This window comes from Onychomys torridus, chromosome 11, assembly GCF_903995425.1.
Source record: "Onychomys torridus chromosome 11, mOncTor1.1, whole genome shotgun sequence".
NCBI lineage: Eukaryota > Metazoa > Chordata > Mammalia > Rodentia > Cricetidae > Onychomys > Onychomys torridus.
In genome coordinates this window covers 73,518,006-73,537,094 of record NC_050453.1, presented here as the reverse complement: position 1 = coordinate 73,537,094, position 19,089 = coordinate 73,518,006, and the positions used below count along the sequence as shown (strand labels likewise).

The 19,089-nt window shown below is 45.9% G+C and overlaps 1 protein-coding gene across 5 annotated transcripts in view; it reads right to left on the bottom strand.

Moving 5' to 3' along the window:
* Mgat5 (alpha-1,6-mannosylglycoprotein 6-beta-N-acetylglucosaminyltransferase) overlaps positions 1-19,089 on the bottom strand; it is a 274,469-nt gene that overhangs the window by 193,534 nt on the left and 61,846 nt on the right. For 2 of the 5 annotated variants that reach the window (XM_036202893.1, XM_036202892.1), the window contains exon 3: positions 5,455-5,535. The exons of 2 other annotated variants lie outside the window; for them this stretch is intronic. The gene's annotated coding sequence lies outside the window, so the exon portion shown is untranslated. One more of the 5 variants, XM_036202894.1, reaches the window with a different exon arrangement.

Here is a 19,089-nt window from a genome sequence, read left to right as displayed (position 1 = left end):
GTACATACACACTCATGTGCACACGTAAGTGTGAACACACACACACACACACACACACACCAAAATAAAATAAATGCAAAGAAATAATACGGTAAACAATAAAAATGTTAAAATCTACCTCACTGCCATTCAGAAAGCAAACTCAGGGCTGATAGAAAATTACAACATGTTCACATGGTTGGGGTTGCCCAGCAGGCCGCCTAATTATTTCCGGTTCAAAATAGCCATTTCCAGGTCAGAACATCTCGCGTGGCTAGGACTCTGTGGCTTTACATGGTTGTGTAAAGCGTGCACAGCCATGTAATCTACGCGCATGCACATAGAGTAGCCACATGCGGTCCTGTACGCATGCGCGGCCCACTCTTTAAAAAGCCAGTGCCATTTTGCACAGGTCTCTCCTCTTCTTTGCTCTCCTCACTCACGTGTGTGCTTCACACAGGCCTGTCACCTCTATCCTCTATCCTATATTAATAAACAGCTCTTCTGTGGATTTGTCATGTTCGGGACATGTTCCTCGCGGGGTAAGAGTGTCAAAATAAATAACTAACAAGGGCCCCTCAAAAAACATCCCTGGGTAAGAACACTCAGACATGACCACTGCTCTGAAGGTTACACATCCCAGGAAGGGACTCATCCCTGCCTTGTATGTCTAGGCTCGGTGTTTGCAAAGCTAGTGGTGCTAGTTGGGAAGGCTGTGGAATGGAGGAAGAATTTCTCTGGAGGAAATATATCACTGAACTTGAGCCTGGAGGTTTTATAACCCCACCCTAATTCCTGCACACACTCTGTGGTTACAATGTGACCAAACACCTTGTTCCGGCTGAGGCGCCTTCCCACGAGGATGGACTGTATCCCTCCCAGAATGTAAGGGTAAATAAACCTTTTCTAAGTTGCTTCTGGTCAGCAGTTCTGGTTATAGTGATGAGAAAAATAAATAATTAACACCTCGAACCATCCCTTTGTATACAGCAGAAATGGATGGTGACTTGGCCGCTTTTTTTCTCGACTTCCCATTGAGAACGCTAGGTTCTTGGATTTTGTAAAAATGAAGGATGATGATATGTATAGCCTAGAATGTGATCCTGACAGGAGGGACCAGGCAGTGGGCAGCAAAGACATTGTTGATTTATAAAGAGGCAATTACAGGTGGATGAAGTCATAGGACCCAAACAGAAAACCACCAAAGTTAATTTTAACTGCTTTCTCTCCTTTTCCTTTCTTCCTTCAAATAAACTAAATCTGTGTCACTCACCCCTTAAGACCACTAGATTTATAACCCAATTCAAACAACTTTTTAACCAATGCAAGGGAAAAAATGGCCATAATCATTACTAGAATGATTTAGATGTCTCTACCGGCACAGTAAGATCTGAGGGGAGTTTATTAATATATTAGTAAACGTGCCATGAATAGGCCATTTGGGTGTTCACTTTAGAAGCATGGCCTGATTTGGTCTATGAGTTCAATTAGCACTGAACTTCTTTTGTGACACCTTCCATCAATTGGGTCAGATTAGCTGCTATCTCAATTCATCTCTTCCTGCATGGCTCTCTCATTCAAAAATGGCACACCAGCCAAGTCGAGACACTGGTTTCACAGCACTAAGTGTGCATCAGGTCACCTTGGGAGATGCTGTAGATACAATAATAGCTTTCATTCCTTTCTAAGTTGACCAACCTATTAGTCCAGAGCAGTGGTTCTCAACCTTCCTAATGCTGCGACCTTTTAATACAGTTCCTCATGTTGTGGTGACCTCCAACCATAAAATTATTTCTGTTGCTACTTCATAACTGTAATTGTCCTACGGTTATGAATCATAACACAAATATCTGTTTTCTCATGGTCTTAAGTGACCCCTGTAAAAGGGTCATTTGACACACCCACCCACTCCACCCCACCCCACCCCCACAAAGGGGTCATGGTCCACAGGTTGAGAAACATTGGTCTGGAGCAAGATAAGCAAGGCGGCCTTGATCATAACAAGAGAATCTAAGATTGGGAGCTATTAAGATATCCGCCTTAGCTGACAAGAGGCTCCATTCTAGACAGATCACATCGTCCCTTGTTTGACAAAGCCCCCTTTTCCTCCTTCTTAGACCCTCTCCCACCATGTCCTCTCATTCACTAACCTGTGTCTGGCTAACAGTAAAGACAACCTGGGATGGCCAGACTTCCTGAACTTTCCAGAAAATACCAGAACATTCAGGGCTGAAGCAGTGGCTCAGCTAAGTAAAGAAAGTGCTCACCACACAAACACAAGGACCTGAGTTCAGATCCTCAATATCCATATCAGAAGCTGTGACCTCAGAGACAGAAGGAGCCCTGAAGCTTGCTGGGTAGCTTGTCTGGCCAAATCTGTGAGCACTGGGTTCAGTGAGAAAGAAACCCTGTCTCAAAAACTAAAACTGAAAAAAACATGGACAACATCCTGTGGTTACACACACACAAATACACACACACACACACACACACACACTGACATACACACACACACTGACACACACACACACACACACACACACACACACACACTGACACTCACACACTACCACTACTACCACCAGAAAAAACAGAGTTTGGGTTAAATTTCTGTGTTTTAAGATGTTGGCACTAGTTTAGCTTTTTTTTTTTTTTTTTGAGACAGGATCTTGCTCTGTACCCCAGGCTAACATCAATCTCATGGCAGTCAACAGAAGCTAAGTTCCAGCAAACACAAACCTGTGACAATACTAATCCTAAGAACTGGGCATACAGAACCTATGCAGTGCCAGCCTGGGTTACAAAGGAGACCTTGTCTCAAAAAGGAAAGAAACAAGGTCTGGGGATGTAGCTCAGCTACTAGAATGCTTATCTAGCATGAATGATACCCTGGGTTCCAACCCGGCCACACATAAATCAGGCATGATGATGCATGCCTGTGATTCCAGCATTTGGGAGAAAAAAATCAGAAAATCAAGGTCATCCTTGGCTTCATAGTAAGTATGAGGCTAGCAGGGGACAACTGAGACACTGCCCCATAAAACAAAGGGACAGCCACCCAGTAAGGCACAGACACATGTCCCAAGATCCTGAAAGTCTAGAATGACTTGCCCGGTTAAAGGCGGGGTGGGTCCAAAACTAAGTGGCACTCTGGTCATCACCCTCGAAGGCAGAGAGAACCCTCTTGCTGTCTCCTGGTTGTCACCTGTATGGACACCAGAATCTTCCAATTTCACACTCACTGACTTCCAGCTTCACACATAGTTCCTGTCAGGATCTAGAGTCCTTTGTAAGAGCTACAAGTCCTTCCGTGAATTGGTACTATTAATATTTATTGAGAAAAGTCCTTGTAAGCACAAGAAGCTAAGTTCAATCAACAGACTCACAGGGATGGAAGGAAGGAGGGAGGAAGGAGAGAGAGAGAGGAGGAGGGAGGGAGGGAGGAAGGGAGGAAGAAAGGAAAGAAAGCCAGAGCTCTGATACATGTTCAAAATACCAGTGTGAAGAGACAGAGGCAGTGGGGTCTCTGGAGCTCTTTGTGACATCCTGAGGAATGATGCCTTTGATTAACACTCTGGCCTAAACACACACACACACACACACACACACACACACACACACACACACCACATCTTCTAGTGTTATCTTGCAAAACTAGAGGCATGGCTGCTCTGAGAACCTCAACAGAACCTAACCTGTCACCCAGAACCTGCTTCTCAGCCCCCAACTAATGGCTTCATGCTTCAGAAACTTATACGATGAGACCCACAGCACGGCCTCCACCACCGGGCTCTCCCCCGTGCTTTCCCAGGACCACAGTGCTCTTCCTGCTCTGGTGAGGTTAACACCCAGCAAGAGACCCACCACACACATGGTCTGAACTTCTCCACTTGGAGACACATCTCCAGGGGCAGCTCCTCAGCTGTAACTGAAGTTGGCCTCTTAAGCTTGCTCTGAAATCATTCATGTCCTGGGAAGTGGAGAGGCAGACTGGTGTGATAGAGGGAGGTTTAGGAATCACATCCAAACTCAAGTCTCGGCCCCAGTGAACCTTGCCCTCAGCCAGCTTTCAAAAGTTCTAGAAACTTCCACATGTGGAAAAAAACGTCTACTACTACAGGGAGCTATTGTTTGCAAAGTGCTTCTTTGGGCAGTGGGCCTTTCACAAAAACTATATGATTGAAGAGTCTCTTGACTCCTTAGAGGCGCTCCAGAGGCCGCCCCAAGTTCCTGTTAACCTAAAACCACACAGTCAGCCTTCGATAACCTCACTTTATTCTGAAGTAGACTGCAGCTTGCTTTGTGCTCCTCAATTCCTATCTCCAAGGATATCCACACACCTATGTGAAGCATAAAGAACACAGGCAAATGTCAGCAAATGTCACGGCAACTGATACAGAATTTATCTGCTCCATTGCCTTTGGTGAAGAAGTCATGCATCCGTGGGTGGCTAAACCCTCTTCCAGGATTAGCTGTGACTGCTACCTCAAAGTATTTCCTGAAGTTGGGGAGATGGCTCCATCGTTACAGTGTCTGCTGCTCAAGCACAAAGACCTGAGTTTAGATCCCCAGCACCCAAGTCAAAGGTGAGCACAGTGGTGCAGACCTACGCTCCCAGCCATGATGAGGTGGAGACCTGAGGATCCCTGGGGCTCTCTTAGCTGGCCAGCTTACCTGACTCAGTGAGCTCCAGGTTGATTGAGAGATCCTGTCTCAAAAGATATGGTGGAGAGCAAAAAGATCAATGCCTGCTGTTGGCTGTGAGCTTCACAAATGTATGCTAGGTGAGTGCACTGTCCACACGCATACAGTACACACACACAAGGAACTTCCTGCATCAGTACCTGGAAGATGGATGGATCCCAGTCACAACATTGACTTCAAAAGTAAATGGACACTCTGTGATTCCCTGAAGGCAAATCATCCTCTGGAAGACATTGTATTTAAGAATTGTGACCAAAACCAAACCAAAGCCTGCTTTATGTCCCTTAGTTTCACAATACAAGGAACAAAGATAAAGCAACATGCATACAGAAGAACTGCTCACCATGACATCATCGTAAGTGAACTGAATCTCACATTCAAACAGAATAAATGTCTGTCCTCTTCTCCAGCATCAAACCTGTTGTGGCAGTTTGGATTTTTTACATAAGAATGGTCTGATCTTGGGTCACAAGATAGAATCACACTGCTCAGACATATTCTTGGCAGGCCCCAGGGTATAATCTACTCTACGAGGACAGACAAGTAGTGGCCAGCAGACTCTCTCACTCCCATCATGACCACCACAGCATCCAAGATGTCCGAGATGGTTTTAAATGAAAATGTGTCCCCAGGGGTAGGTAAAGTGCTAGCTCTGCAAGCATGGGGACTTGAGTTCAATCCTTGGTGGGCATGTAAAAAACTGGGCATGGTCGTGTACACCTGTGATTCTCTTACTGGGGAGGTAGAGGCAGGCGGATCTCTGGAACTCACATGCCAGCCAGTCTAGCAGAACCAGCAAGCTCCAGGTTGGATGAAGAGTGATAGAGCAAGGCACCAATGCTGACCTCTAGCCTAAAGAGAGAGAGAGAGAGAGAGAGAGAGAGAGAGAGAGAGAGAGAGAGAGAGAGAAAGAGAGAAAGCATGAGCAAGCTCAGGAAACCAAGCCACCAAGAGTAGCAAGCATCACAGTGCATTTTGGGGGTATGCCATATTCTAACAGCAATACCAATACCAACATCCCACCAATGTTCATGCCTCAGTTTAGTATCATGTGAGACCACGCAGTAGTCCCACTGACCATCACTTTCCATTTCCACAGTTTGTTAAGCTCCACCAACCACAGTCTGAACATAAAAGTAAATGTCCAGAAAAGGACAATATGTTATAAATTATAAGTCATTCCAAATAGTGTGATAAAAATCTTCCTACTCCACATGTGAATCATATTTACATCTCCTATATCCATGCTGCCTATGCTACCTGCCCATCAGTCACTCTGTGGTCACGTTGGTCATCAGATCAATAGGCTCATGTAGTGGAGCCTATGTTCCAGTAACTTTTATTTCACTTTAACAGTGCCCCTGGATTCCAGAGCAGAGACTCTCGCAACTCATACATGCCAAAAGGAAGCTGTACTATGCTTCCTGTAAGTGAAAAAGTGCATGCTCAACAATCTATTGTAGGTTGATTTCTGTGTTACACATGTGCATAACGTGTGTGTTTGTGAAGGTGGATATGTGTGTGCGCGGGTGCAGGTGCCCTCAGGGGCCAGACAGGGGTGTCAGATTCTTCGAAGCTGAGGATACCGGCCATTGTGAGCTATTGTGTGACTCAGGTATGCATACTCTTGCCCTCCATCTAAACCTAAACTTTGTGTTATGACCACAAGATGCACTTAGCAGAAGTCACTGGCCCTCTCTGCCCTTGCTCCCAGTACGGCCTCTTTCCTGCTTTTCACTGTTACTTGTTCAATTGGCCTATTGAGTATGGCTGGCCAAGTGTTGCTAGTTCAGGCTGCCACAACCCAGACTCTGACCCTAACAACCCTGATAATGAAGTGCTTGCCAAGGACCAAACAGATGCTCCTGTAGACCCTTCCCATCCTTGAGACCGGAAGCCTTTCCCTCTTGCCCCTTCTACTGACCAAATTCAGCACTGCGGAGGAAAACGTTCAAGGCGCCCAGATCCAGCCTCACAAAGCAGGCAAAGGGGGTGGGGCTGGCAGGCTGTCAATCAACAAGGAGCGCAAGTGTTAGGGTCAGAATGGGTTGAAGACGCTCAGATTCATGCCCTCCACTTGTCAGAGGACTTCACACAATTTGAACACTAAAAATGAAAACAATTACTCAACTGAGGAAATGGCTCAGGCAATAGAGCACTTGCTGCACAAGTATCAGGACCTGAGTTTGTATCCCAGAACATACATAAAAAAGCCAGGTCCAGTAACACACAATGTTTCCATGGTGAGTTTGGGAGGCAGAGACTGGAAAATCCTTAGAATCATTGTAGGCCAGGTAGCCCAGGATATGCAGGAGCAAACAAGAGACCTGTCTCAAATATGCAGAACATAAGGACTAATGCCTGGGAACGCACATATAAGCTTCTATGCACACCTATGCTCCGCCACTCACGCACATGAACATGCACACACATACCTACGCTATCGCTAATGCACACTAAACTGGAATCTGAAACAGTGTTCTGGCATAGCACCACAAATACTGTGGCCTTCTAACAACTAGGCCTTAAAAGTGCTAAGAATACCCTAGATCCCCTGCTCAGCTGGTAATAGAGATGGAACCCAGGACTTCCTGAATGCTATGTAAACACTCTACCGCTGAGCTGCACCCCAAGCCTCCCCCATCTTTTCCCATGTTCACAGAAGGAACGCTCTCTGAGAGCCTTACCAACGTGTGCTAATGGGTTCTTGCTTAGCGGTTCTCCCTGCGAGCCTGTCAGTGTGGCTATCCAGTTCTTTCCTGCCTCAAGCTTTTAAGTAGGATCATGCTTTGTAGGCTTGCCTGAAAGGACAGAGAACAGCTCTTCAAATGAGTGCTGGGCTGGGTAAAGGAAACCGCTACTTCTCTCCTGTCACACCCCAGAGACATGGCAAAAGAGCTTGCTTCTCACTAGTGACGGTTCCAACCCCAAGAAATTGAAGACAAACAGTTCTTACCCACCATGAGGGAAAACTAAAGACCACAGCAGGGTGAGATGGGAGCCCTCTCTGTCTGAGGTGACCAGAGGAAGCATAGGTAGACGCAATGTGGGATGTCAACTCTGGCTAGCCCACCAACAAAGACTCCCTCCCAACTGCTTTTTGAGAGGTACGTTTGGGAGATTTCATTGTTGTCTTATGTGCATGTGTATGTAGGTGTCTATGTGAGTGTATGCCACACGTGTGCAAGTGCCCATGGAAGCCAGAACAGGAAGTTGGATCCACTGGTTACAGGTGGTTGTGGGACGCCTGATATGAGTGCTGGGAACTGAACGTGAGTCCTCTGAAGAGCAGTGAGTGCTGTTAAAATAGTTCTTCTTCGTATGTCAATAGGTGTGTTTCTCTGTGTGAGTAGGTGTACAGGCACATGTGTGCAAGTGTGTTTGGCTAGATAACAACCTCTACTCTCATTCTTCATATGTTATCCACTATTTTTTTTTAAAACACATTCTCAGGCCCGGAGCTTGCTGAGTAGTCTGGAATAGCTGGTCCTGGAGCCTGTCTCTGCCTCCTCAGTGCTAGAATTCCAAGCACACGCCACCATGCCTGGCTTTTTACATGCATTAGGAGGATCACTGACCTCAGGTCCTTACTACCTGGGCCATCTTCCCAGCCCCCTGTAGCATATTTCAATATAGTCTCAGCCACAGAGTTCTTCCTGTGCCTTCTCTATCATCTTGACAAGAGGTCTCCATAAGGGACTGTCTAGTCAGGTTGGCCGGTTAGCATGTTTCTATGGGGTTACCTCCAGTCTGTGAATTGAGGTGGGAAGGCCCCACCCACTGTGGGTGGCAACACTCCCTAAGAAGGGGATTCTGAACTGTAGGAATGTGGAGGAAGTGAGATTAACACTGACATGCACACATTAATTCAATGCTCTCTACTCTTGACGGTGCATGTATCAAGACCAGTTCAGTTTTCTTGACTTCCCTGCCATGATGGACTGTAACCTGGAACTGTGAGATCAATAAACCCTTTCTCCCTGAAGCTGCTTTAGTCAGGGTGTTTTATCACAGCTACAGAAAAGGAACCGAGACAGGTAATTTTACACAGCATATTTTTAGCTGTGCCTAAGTTCTGAACACAGTCTGTCACAATAAGCCCGGGTGGAATCTCCTGCCTGCACCACTCATTCCAGCATTCAAATAGTTTTAGGTTTAGGAGCATTTCAGATTGGCGACTAAATGAGCTTGTATCTTATTTCATTTTTAATGTTTCAAAAAATGCACTGTTCAGTCAACATACAAGGGTCAGAGAATAAGCTGAAGCTACTTTCAAAACTCATCCAGGTGAGTGATGACAGAATTTGATCCCAAGTTTATTTGACTCCAAAGCAAGAGAGTGTGAAAAATAAATCAAAATTCAGAAAGCATCTAGCTAAAGGGGGAAAAAAAACAATTCATGAGCTGATTGCTAACACATTCTAGTTTCTCAGATAGGTTTTGCTCAACATCTCTAGACAGAAAGCACATACATTATGAAGTTACTGCTTCCCCTTTCCACAAAAATCTCAAATCCAGAGAGGCAGAAATTGAGGCTAGAGAGATGGCTCAGCAATTAAGAGTGTATATTGATTGGACAGAAGCTCTGTGATCATGTCCTAGCATCCATACCAGGTGCCTTCACAACTTCCTTTAACCCTACGGAGACTGAGACCCTCCTTTGGCCTCTGCAGGTACTGCACTCATGTGTACATACCCCACGGAGACACACACAATATACATAATTTGTAAAAATATTTATTAAAGCAGGGCAGAAATTTATCCTCTAAATCTTTAGATAGAGCTGATTCTAGTATAGGGATAAGTGACCGTACTTCAGCTTGTCAATCTTGAATCAAAACATCATTTTTAAAAGCAGTGTGTCAGGTTGAGGATGCAGTACATTTTGATAGAGGACTTGCCTTGTAGGCATCAAACCCTGGATTCCATCTAGTGCTGCATAAACTGGATATGATGGAGCACACCTGTAATCTCAGCAGCAGGAAGTAAAGGCAGGAGGATCAGAAATTCAGAGTCATCCTCAGCCATATAGTAAGTTCGAGGCCAGCCTGAGCTACATGAAATTAGAGGTTCAAATCTGTTCACAAAGACAGAACGTGATGGTAGGGATGTTCCATTTAATGGGAAACAGGGGTCCACAGCTGGGGCAGAGTGCAGAACCACATCTCAGCAGAATACACCTATGCAAGAGACTATTTAACCTATTTGTTTTAAACACAAAAGACACTATACAGTCAAGCCTGGAGGGCAATCTGGATAGCTGTCTGGGAAGGTTGGAAACCTGGAAAAGCCATAGTGCAGACTACTATAAAGATGTCCCTCATCCATGTACATGTCAGTGGCATCCCTCTGCCCCCTCACACTGACACAAGAGATATCCATCTACCCCCCCCCCACTTCCCACCCCCATCAAAGCCCATGGCATGAAATTCCTGCTTTCCATGTCTGTCTCCCTGATCTGGACTTCTCAAAGTCAGAGTTTGTACACTCCTGCTTGAATCCCCAGAACCTTCTATGTTAAGAGCATTCCAGAAGCATCATGGTACCTCCCTAGCCCCAGACCTCAAGGTGATTCTAGATCCAGTCAAGTTGGCAGTATTAACTGTCACATGTGTGTAGCACCAGCAATCGCATGAATGTCTGTAAGCACCTTCCCAAACATGGGCATTTGTCCAACTCATTTGTACCCAAATCAAGGTCCATCTGCCCACTTCATCCACCAAGAGTTCTAACACACACACACACACACACACACACACACACACACACACACGCACACACACCAGGGCTTTATAGAAAGGATACAACAAAACCTTCCTTGCATAATCACAAAGACAGTTAAGTTAACTCAAGCCCCAAGGTCCTAAGACACGGCATCCTGTCCCACTGAAGACACTGTTTCAGCCAAGCAGGTTGTTTTTGTGGTTTTGTTTTGTTTTGTTTTTTTCTGTTGCTAACCAAAAAGAAACTTAGAGAAGGAAAGGGTCTACTTAGCTTACACTTCTAGGTCAAAATTCAACTCTGAGGGAAGTTGGAGAAAGAGCGTGGAGACAAGAAGCACAGAGGAATATGCTTGCTGGATCATTCAAAGGCCATGCTTAGCTGGCTTTCTTAGGGACCATTTGCCTACGAAATGGTGCTGCCCAGAGTAGGCCTCCCAACATTAACTAGCAGTCAAGACAATCACCCACAGACACACTCACAGGTCAATCTGATCTAGGCAATTCCTCAATGGAGGCTTTCCTCTCACATGAATCCAGGCAGTGTTAAGATAACTAGGATATACATAATGGCTCCGTTTTCTGGCCAAGGCCTCCCATGCCAAGCAAGACTCCATAGGCAGATTAGGGCTCCTTACATAGCCCTCCAGTGTCAAACAGAACAGTAACCACACTCTGGCTCACATTTCCTTGTCTCTCTCTCTCTCTCTCTCTCTCTCTCTCTCTCTCTCTCTCTCTCTCTCACCCATTCTTATATTTCTCTCTGAGAAACCAAGAGGATCACCCTTAGATGCAGAGCAAAAATGTCAGATGGAACAGTATAAAAGATGATGGCCAGCCCACCTCCATTAACCACTTCCTGTGTTGGGGGTGAACTGTCTCCAGAAACAGCAGGACATGAATGACATCCCACTTGGGGGAAGGAGATCTGGAGCACCAGAGCTTGTTTCTCTGGCCAGCAGTATTTATTTCCTGGTCAAGCTTTAATTCTCTTCCTTCAGTACTCACACGGAAAGTTCTTCCAAACATGACTCTGCCTCAACTGAAGACCCAGAGTCCTTATTAAGAAATGCTAACGCCGGGTGGTGGTGGCACATGCCTTTAATCCCAGCACTCAGGAGGCAGAGGCAGGTGGATCTCTTTGAGTTCGAGGCCAGCATGGTCTACAAAGCGAGTTCCAGGAAAGGTGCAAAGCTACACAGAGAAATCCTGTCTCGAAAAGAAAAAAAAAAGAAAGAAAGAAATGCTAACATAACACTATGGTTGTTTGGCCTAGCCAGTGAGCTACTTCTCTCTTTTCAATGATTCCTGTGTCCTACATGAGACAGGATTGCAAAACAAGAATTCCCCATTCAGAACCTGGAATCCAGCTTGATCTCAAAGATCACAATGAGACAATCTTCAGACAGCCATCTTCCATCTGTTGACTGCCCTTCAATAAATGCCAGCTTTAATACAATACACATAAATTAAGCCCATACCAATTAAACCAGTAAAAGTCAGATTTTTTTTAGTTGTATTTTATGTGTATGCGTGTTTGGCCTGCATGTGTGTATGTATATCATATGTATGACTGGTGCCTGCAGAGGTCGTAAGAGGACATTGAATCTCTTGGAAATGGAGTTATAGACAGATGGCTGGAAACCCCCATGTGGTTGCTGGGACCTGAACCCAGGTCCTCTGCAAGAGCAGCAAGTGCCCTTAATTGCTAAGCCAGGTCTCCAGCCCCTTATATAATTTTTTTTAAGGTCTCATGAATCCCATGCTGACTTCCAACACATGATGTAGCCCACAGTAACCTTGAACCTCTGTTCCCTCTGCCTCTCCACTGCCAGAATTACAGAACAGTGCCATCAGGCCTGGCTTGTGAGGTGCTGAGGATGGAGCCCCAGAGGTCAGCCCTTTCACCTTAGAATGCAAGCTCTGAAGGTAGGGAAGGGGCCTCTTAAGCTCCACCCCTTGATGTATTCAAGCTTCCAAAGCGGGCCAAAGATCTGATTAGACAAAAAGGGTGTTCCCCAACCAGGGCCACCTGTCTATCACCCTGTAAATTCACCCCAATCATGCTGTGCTCTTCCCCAACCCACCCATCCCCAAACCCACACACACTCTCTTTATTCAAGGGAAGTGAGAGGCTTTGACCCCAGTCAGGACACAGGCTCCCTGCAAACAAAATGCAGACAGTCTGCCAAAGGCCCATCCAGACAAAGCTCCTCCCCAGAAGAAAACTCAATGTCAAGGACAAGGTGAGACAAGCACTTTTGCATGGGCCTCGGATTCAGCAAATTGCAGTCTTTTCAGTCCATGTAGTTCAACAATGGAGCAGAATCATTTCTTGCTATCACTTGGGAAACTTGCAAGTTTCAAGGTCTTATTGACATGTCCCCTTCTCCTTTAAGAAGGGGAGTATTTCTGGAGACACAAAAACGAATGGGGAGGGTAACAGATGGAAACATGAGGGACACCCTGTGACTTTTTAGGAAAACTAGATCCTGGAAGTGTTTATTTGTGAGTGTGTGTGTGTGTGTGTGTGTGTGTGTGTGTGTGTGTGTGTGTGTGTGTCTGTCTGTCTGTCTGTCTGTTCTGCATGCATATGGAGACTAGGAGACAACCTGGCTGTCACACCCTGGCATTTACCAAACAGGCTAGGTAGGGGCTGACTGGCTGACTATTTCCTTTCAGTGCTGGGATTATAAGCACACCTTTCAAGGATTTGTTTTGTTTTGTTCTTTTCCAGGGGTCCTAGGAATAGAACTCTGGTCCTCATGCTTGCACAGCAAGCCTTTGCCAGCTGAGTCATCTCCCCAGCCTAATCATTAAGTTTAGTGGAAGTTAGAGACATCCAAATTTCCAGAAAGCTCTCATTTATCATTCTCTAAGGCCTGGGTCAGAGGTGGCTCTGAAAGCAAGTTTGGTGTTTTTAAGGGCACATATGATAAACAAGCTAATCCTGAGCACAACCCTTCTGTCTCCCTCACCCAGCATTTGGTTTTTACCCCCAACAACAGGAAATGGGAGGCAAGTGACTACTGAGAACTTGAGATGCTTGGTCTTCCCATTCCCAGAAGGAACAGGGACTGCCAGTAACCCCTCCCCCAGGACACCTGCACAGAGGCCAGTCACCCAAGGAGCCCTTTCCTTAGGGATTTTCCTAGTTGCTGTTGTCTTAATTGTCTCTGAAGGCTGAGTAAGATACCATCTTATTAAAGATTATACACAAAATTTGAAAAAGACCTTTGCTTAGTTGGTAGAATACTTGCCTAGCATGCAGGAAACCCAGGTTCCATCCCCAGCACTATATAAGCTAAGCATGGTGTTGCCTGGATTTCTAGCACTTTGAAGGCAGAGACCAGAGGATCAGAAAATAAGGTCAGCCTCAGCTCCATAGGAGTTTCAGGGTAGCCTAGGCTGTCTGAGGTCCCGTCACTCACGAAGTTCAGTCAAGAAAGGCCAAGCAGGTATACAGGGTGTGGGTACTGTCTTTCAATTTCTGCCTCCCTGGATGTTGAGTTTCATGGCTGCCTAGACTCTGATGCAGGCCTTAGAGAAATATAAAGTCTTAGCTTTTCTTTAGTGGGACACAGTCCAAGGTTTGGGGACTAGAAATGTAGCCAAATGACATGGGAGTAACCCAGCTTGATAAAGGGGAGCCTGAAACCCAGTAGCAGAGAGGGGTGGGCAAGACCAGTTTCTGATGTACATATGCTATTTGTAGTGCCAAGTAGCAGAATAAATAGAATGCTGGAAATAAAGGCACATCTAATCTCCGTTTTTCAGATAGTATACTAAAGTGTTCCTAAACAGCTAGCTCAGCCATTCTTTGTGCGGCCCCCACCCCCACCCCGCTAAGCATACAGAATTTTGACTAGATGATCATCAAACCCCATTTCCCTAGGATCCAACACGCCTTGAATAGCCAGCATGGTCTAACACAGTTTATTTCTGTATTATGCACGGTGCATTTGCACAGTGGAACAAATGATACACAAACTCTCTTTATCCCTCTCACTAAGTACATATCCAGTCATTACCAAACTTTCCCAATTCATTCATGTCTATATGCTGCTAAGTAAGGACAGTGAGACCAAATTAAATGAGTTTATTTAGAATCAATCTGAAGATAGATGTGATTGCTTCTCCTTGCTGTGACAAAGACCCATCAACAGCAACTGAAACATTTTGGCTCACAGTTTCAGGATGCACTCAGTCCTGGAGGGCAAGACAAGAGGGCAGGCATACTGAGGCAGCTGGTCACACTGCAACCCCAGTCAGGAAGTGAAGAGAAATGAATGCTGCTGCTAGCTTGCTTTCTCTCCTTGTCCGTCTGTCTTTCCCCTCCTCCTCCTCTTCAGGACTCCAGCCAATGGGATGGCACTGCCCACATTCAGGGTGGCCTTCCCTGCTCAGTTCAGCTGCTCTAGAGATGCCCTCACAGATGTGCCCAGACATGTGTCTCCTAGAGATCCTAAATCCAGTCAGGCTGACAATGAAGAGTGACCATGTATGCAACTGATACACTGAACAGTACTGGTAATAATATAGACTTGACTGGACTTTTGAAAATACCCATCTCCTTAGAAAATACTGGTCTGCCCCCAACTAGATCAGGCCCTCTGGATAAGTGAGACAGTTGATTAGCTTGAACTGTTTGGGAGGCACCCAGGCAGTGGGACCAGGACCTGTCCTTAGTACATGAGCTGGCTGTTTGGAACCTGGGGCTTATGCAGGGACACTTTGCTCAGCCTGGAAGGAGGGGACTAGACCTGCCTGTACTGAATCCTCCAGGTTTAAATGAATCCCCAGGGGAGTCTTTGCCCTGGAGGAGATGGGAATGGGGGGTAGGCTGGGAGGGATGGGGGGCGGGGAGGACAGGGGAATCCATGGCTGATACGTAAAATTAAATTAAATTATAAAATAAAATAAACAAATACTGGTCTGTTTGTTGTTGTTGTTTAATTGAAGAACTGTGGAAAGTCACTTGCTGATAAACTTTGGGACCCATATGGTAGGAAAGAACTCATTCCTATAAGTTGCAAATTGTCCTCTGACTTCCATAAATGCCCTGTAGCGCACATGTAAACCTACATGCACTCATCCACATATCTACATGTACACATACATATGAAATAAATGTCATTTTTTAAAAAAAGATACATTAAAAAACTTGAACCAAGAGGAGCTGGAGAGTTGGCTCATCAGTTAAGAGCACTTATTCTTACCAAGTACCCATCACCCACATGGTGGCTTACAATCATCTGTAACTCCAGTTCCAAAGAACCCAACATACACCTCTGACTTCAGCAGGTACCAGCATGTGCATCGTTCAGACATCCAAGCAAAGAAAACACACATACCTGTAAAATAAAAAAACTAATAAAAGAAAAAGCTGAAACCAAGATTCAGAAAACTCTAGAACAAAGTGGTCTTTGGATTGTCCTAGAGGCTCTTTACCTCTCTTCCCAAAAATCAATAGAAAGACAGCACGAAATCTTCTCAAAACATACCATAAGGTCTTTTTCCCTTAAAATAAGATGTGCCCTAGCCGACTGAGATTCATGGACTTTTGTTGAATTCTGAAACTCAAGCCCGAGAAGCAGGAGAAGAGAAGCTAAATTCCTTTGAGCCATACAGTCACCTTGCCAAACTTGTAGGCACCAGCCTCCTGGGGTTGGCAGGGTGGCAGGCAGGAGTAAACCACATGGAACAGAAACAGCAGATAATACCTATCACTGTAGACCTGAACTTAAGGTCAGGGAGTCCTGTGGGAGGAAGAGGAGGAGGAAGATGAATGACATACTTCTGGGAACATCTGTGAGAGCTAGCCCACTCCCATAAGGCTCACCAACCTGGGGGGCAGGGACTGCATTTCATTTCAGAGAATTCCCCTTAATGACACTCAAAATGCATCTACTCCACCCGAAAAGGTCAAGGGGGTTTACTCACCAAGCCGATCGTGCACAGGACAAATATAAGACAATGTCAAAATGTAGGGTCCTATATGCTATTAGGAACTAGAACCACTTCCAACAGCAGCATGAGCACCTAAAAGTATCCCAGCCAGTTTTTCTCTGCGGGTGTGTCTAGCTCCTGCTTCCTATCATTCTCTAGCTTCTATTTATAGCATCGGTCAGCCTTTGGGACACTGCAGTGATCAGGGCTGACTTCTTTCCAGAACTTGCATTATTCAGATTCCTGGGCTCTGTGCCTTTCACACAGTTCTAGCAACTTCCTAGACCACCTTGCTGAGAGACCAGAGCCCAGACAGCACTCGGCCGATGACGGGAGGGATCGCCTCTTGGCCAGGGCAGCTTAGCTGCACATGCCTCTTGTTCTCTATTTAAACCTAAACCTCATGTCAGGACCCCGAAGTTGGAATTGTGGGGTGGCTGCCCCCCTTTGTTTCTCTCCCCCTGTGACTTGTTTAACCTGCCTATTGAGGACGGTGGCAGATGCCAGCTTGTTGGGGCTGCCAGAGTCCAGGCTCTAATCCTGACAGCTCTGGGACACACTTATCAAGGGCAGTGTCTTGGGGACCTGAAACACGGGAGCAGCTTGATGACTTCCTATCTGTTGACTGGGCAGTTTCATTTTCTGCTTCCCACTGGCGGTTCTCATCCTCTCCTGCTTTCCTCACTGTCTGTTTGGGATGGCCAGTGTCCTTTCTCCACCACTCTTCACCTTCCATCGTCTCTGGCTTCTGCTCCTTCTGACCGCTGGTCTCCCTGAGCCCCAGGGTTTCATGCCTCTTGCTAACCCCATCACATTTTCTTTTGAGTCTATGTCCCACGTCCTGAAAGACAATCTCACTGGGCCAGGAATCAGGGGACACAGCGTACAACAAAGGCATCTAGGCACAAATGAACATCTCCAGCAGGGATAAGAGAAAACCCTCGGACAGCGAGATGGTTTGGTGGGTAAAGGAGCCTGCCACTAAAGCTGACAACCTGAGTTTGATCCCTGGGACCCACAGAGGAAGAAGAGAGACTCCTGCTAGTTGCCTTCTGACTTTATGTATGTACTCCCACATGCACATGCGTACACACACACACACACACACACACACACACACACACGCGCGCAATGTAAAAATGATAATAATAAAAGTCAAAAGGTGAGTATGTGGCCTTAGGAACCACTCAGTCAGAGTGCTTGCCCAGCATTTGTGAAGCCCTGGGTTGGCTCTCCAGGACCACATGAACCAAGTATGGTGGTGCACATCTGTAATACTGGCACTGGGGAGACAGGGGGACAGGAGGATCAGGAGTTGAAGGTCATCCTTGGCTACACAATGAGTTGAGTTCCAGGTAAGCCTGGGCTATGAGAAACACTTCAAAAGTAACAGAGCCTGAGAAGATGGCTTAGTGAATGAAGTGCCTGCTTGGCAAGCCTGAAGACTTTGAGTGTCTCAAAACAAAGTGGAGAGGAGGATAGAGGAAGATACCCAACATCAATCTCTGGCCTCCGTGTGAAGGCACACACCAGTGCACATAAATAAAAAGTAAATATTCAGTAAGTCCTCCCCACAGTATTGTGTCCAGAGTATCTGGGAACATTCTCCTTTTTATAAATGGTTTCATGCTAGCAAGACTCTCCCAAAGGGTGAGCATGGGGACCATCAGTTCAACAGATGCTGAGAGTCAAGAGAACTGAATGAGAGGGAAGAAGAGGAGCCAGAGACTCTCCATGTAGACTGCAGAAACAATTAAGAAAAGTCTTGCAAGTGGAGGACCCCGGTCCTTCATGAATGAGTGCAGGCCCTCCCTACTGAGCAGAAGGCATCCTGGCATCTGGGGCATGCTCAGTACAGGTCTTGAGTCTGTGCCATAAAATCCCCAAAGCAAGCAACACAGAGGGGACTTGATCGCACAGACTCAAAGCAATGCTCCACTTCTCAGATGAAGGAATGGATGTCCAGGCAGGTGCAAGACACATTTCTACATGTGTCTACTGGCCCAGGGAGCTTCCAGCGGCTCACAAAGACATTTTAAGGGAGGAATGGTCTAAGGAGCTCCAGCTTCTACCCTCAAGATTCTGAAGCAGTGGTGTGACTTGTCCAGAGCCACGTAGTGAGGAGGTCTCTCCCTCTTCCGGAGCCTCTGCACACCCTTGCTGGTGTGGGGTGGTGTAGACCAGTGGTTTTCAACCTTCCTAGTTCTGTGACCTTTTAATACAGCTCCTCATGTAGTGGTGACCCCCAACCATAAAGTTATTGTCATTGCTACTTTATAACTGTAATGTTGCTACTGTTATGAATTATAATTCAAATATCTGATAAGCAGCCCCTAGGAAAGGGTTGTTTGACACATACCCGCCCCCCCACACACACACAGGGGTTGCAACATACAGGCTGAGAACCACTGCTCTTAGAGTTTCAGAAAAAGCACAATTCTAGGTTTCAAGGGGGGAAAATTTTTTTTTTTTTGAGACAGGATCTCATGGATCCCAGGATGGCCTAGAGCTTGCTATGTATTAGAGAATGGATACAACCCTCCTGTCTCTATCTCCTAAGTGCTAGGGCTACAAGAAGATACCGCAATGGCCAGTTTTTTAAAAGTATTTGTGTATGTGTGTGTGTGTGTGTATATATATATATATATATATATATATATATATATATATATATATGATGTGTATATATATGTGTGTGTACAGGTGTGTGTGTGCAGGTGTGTACAGATGTGTGTGT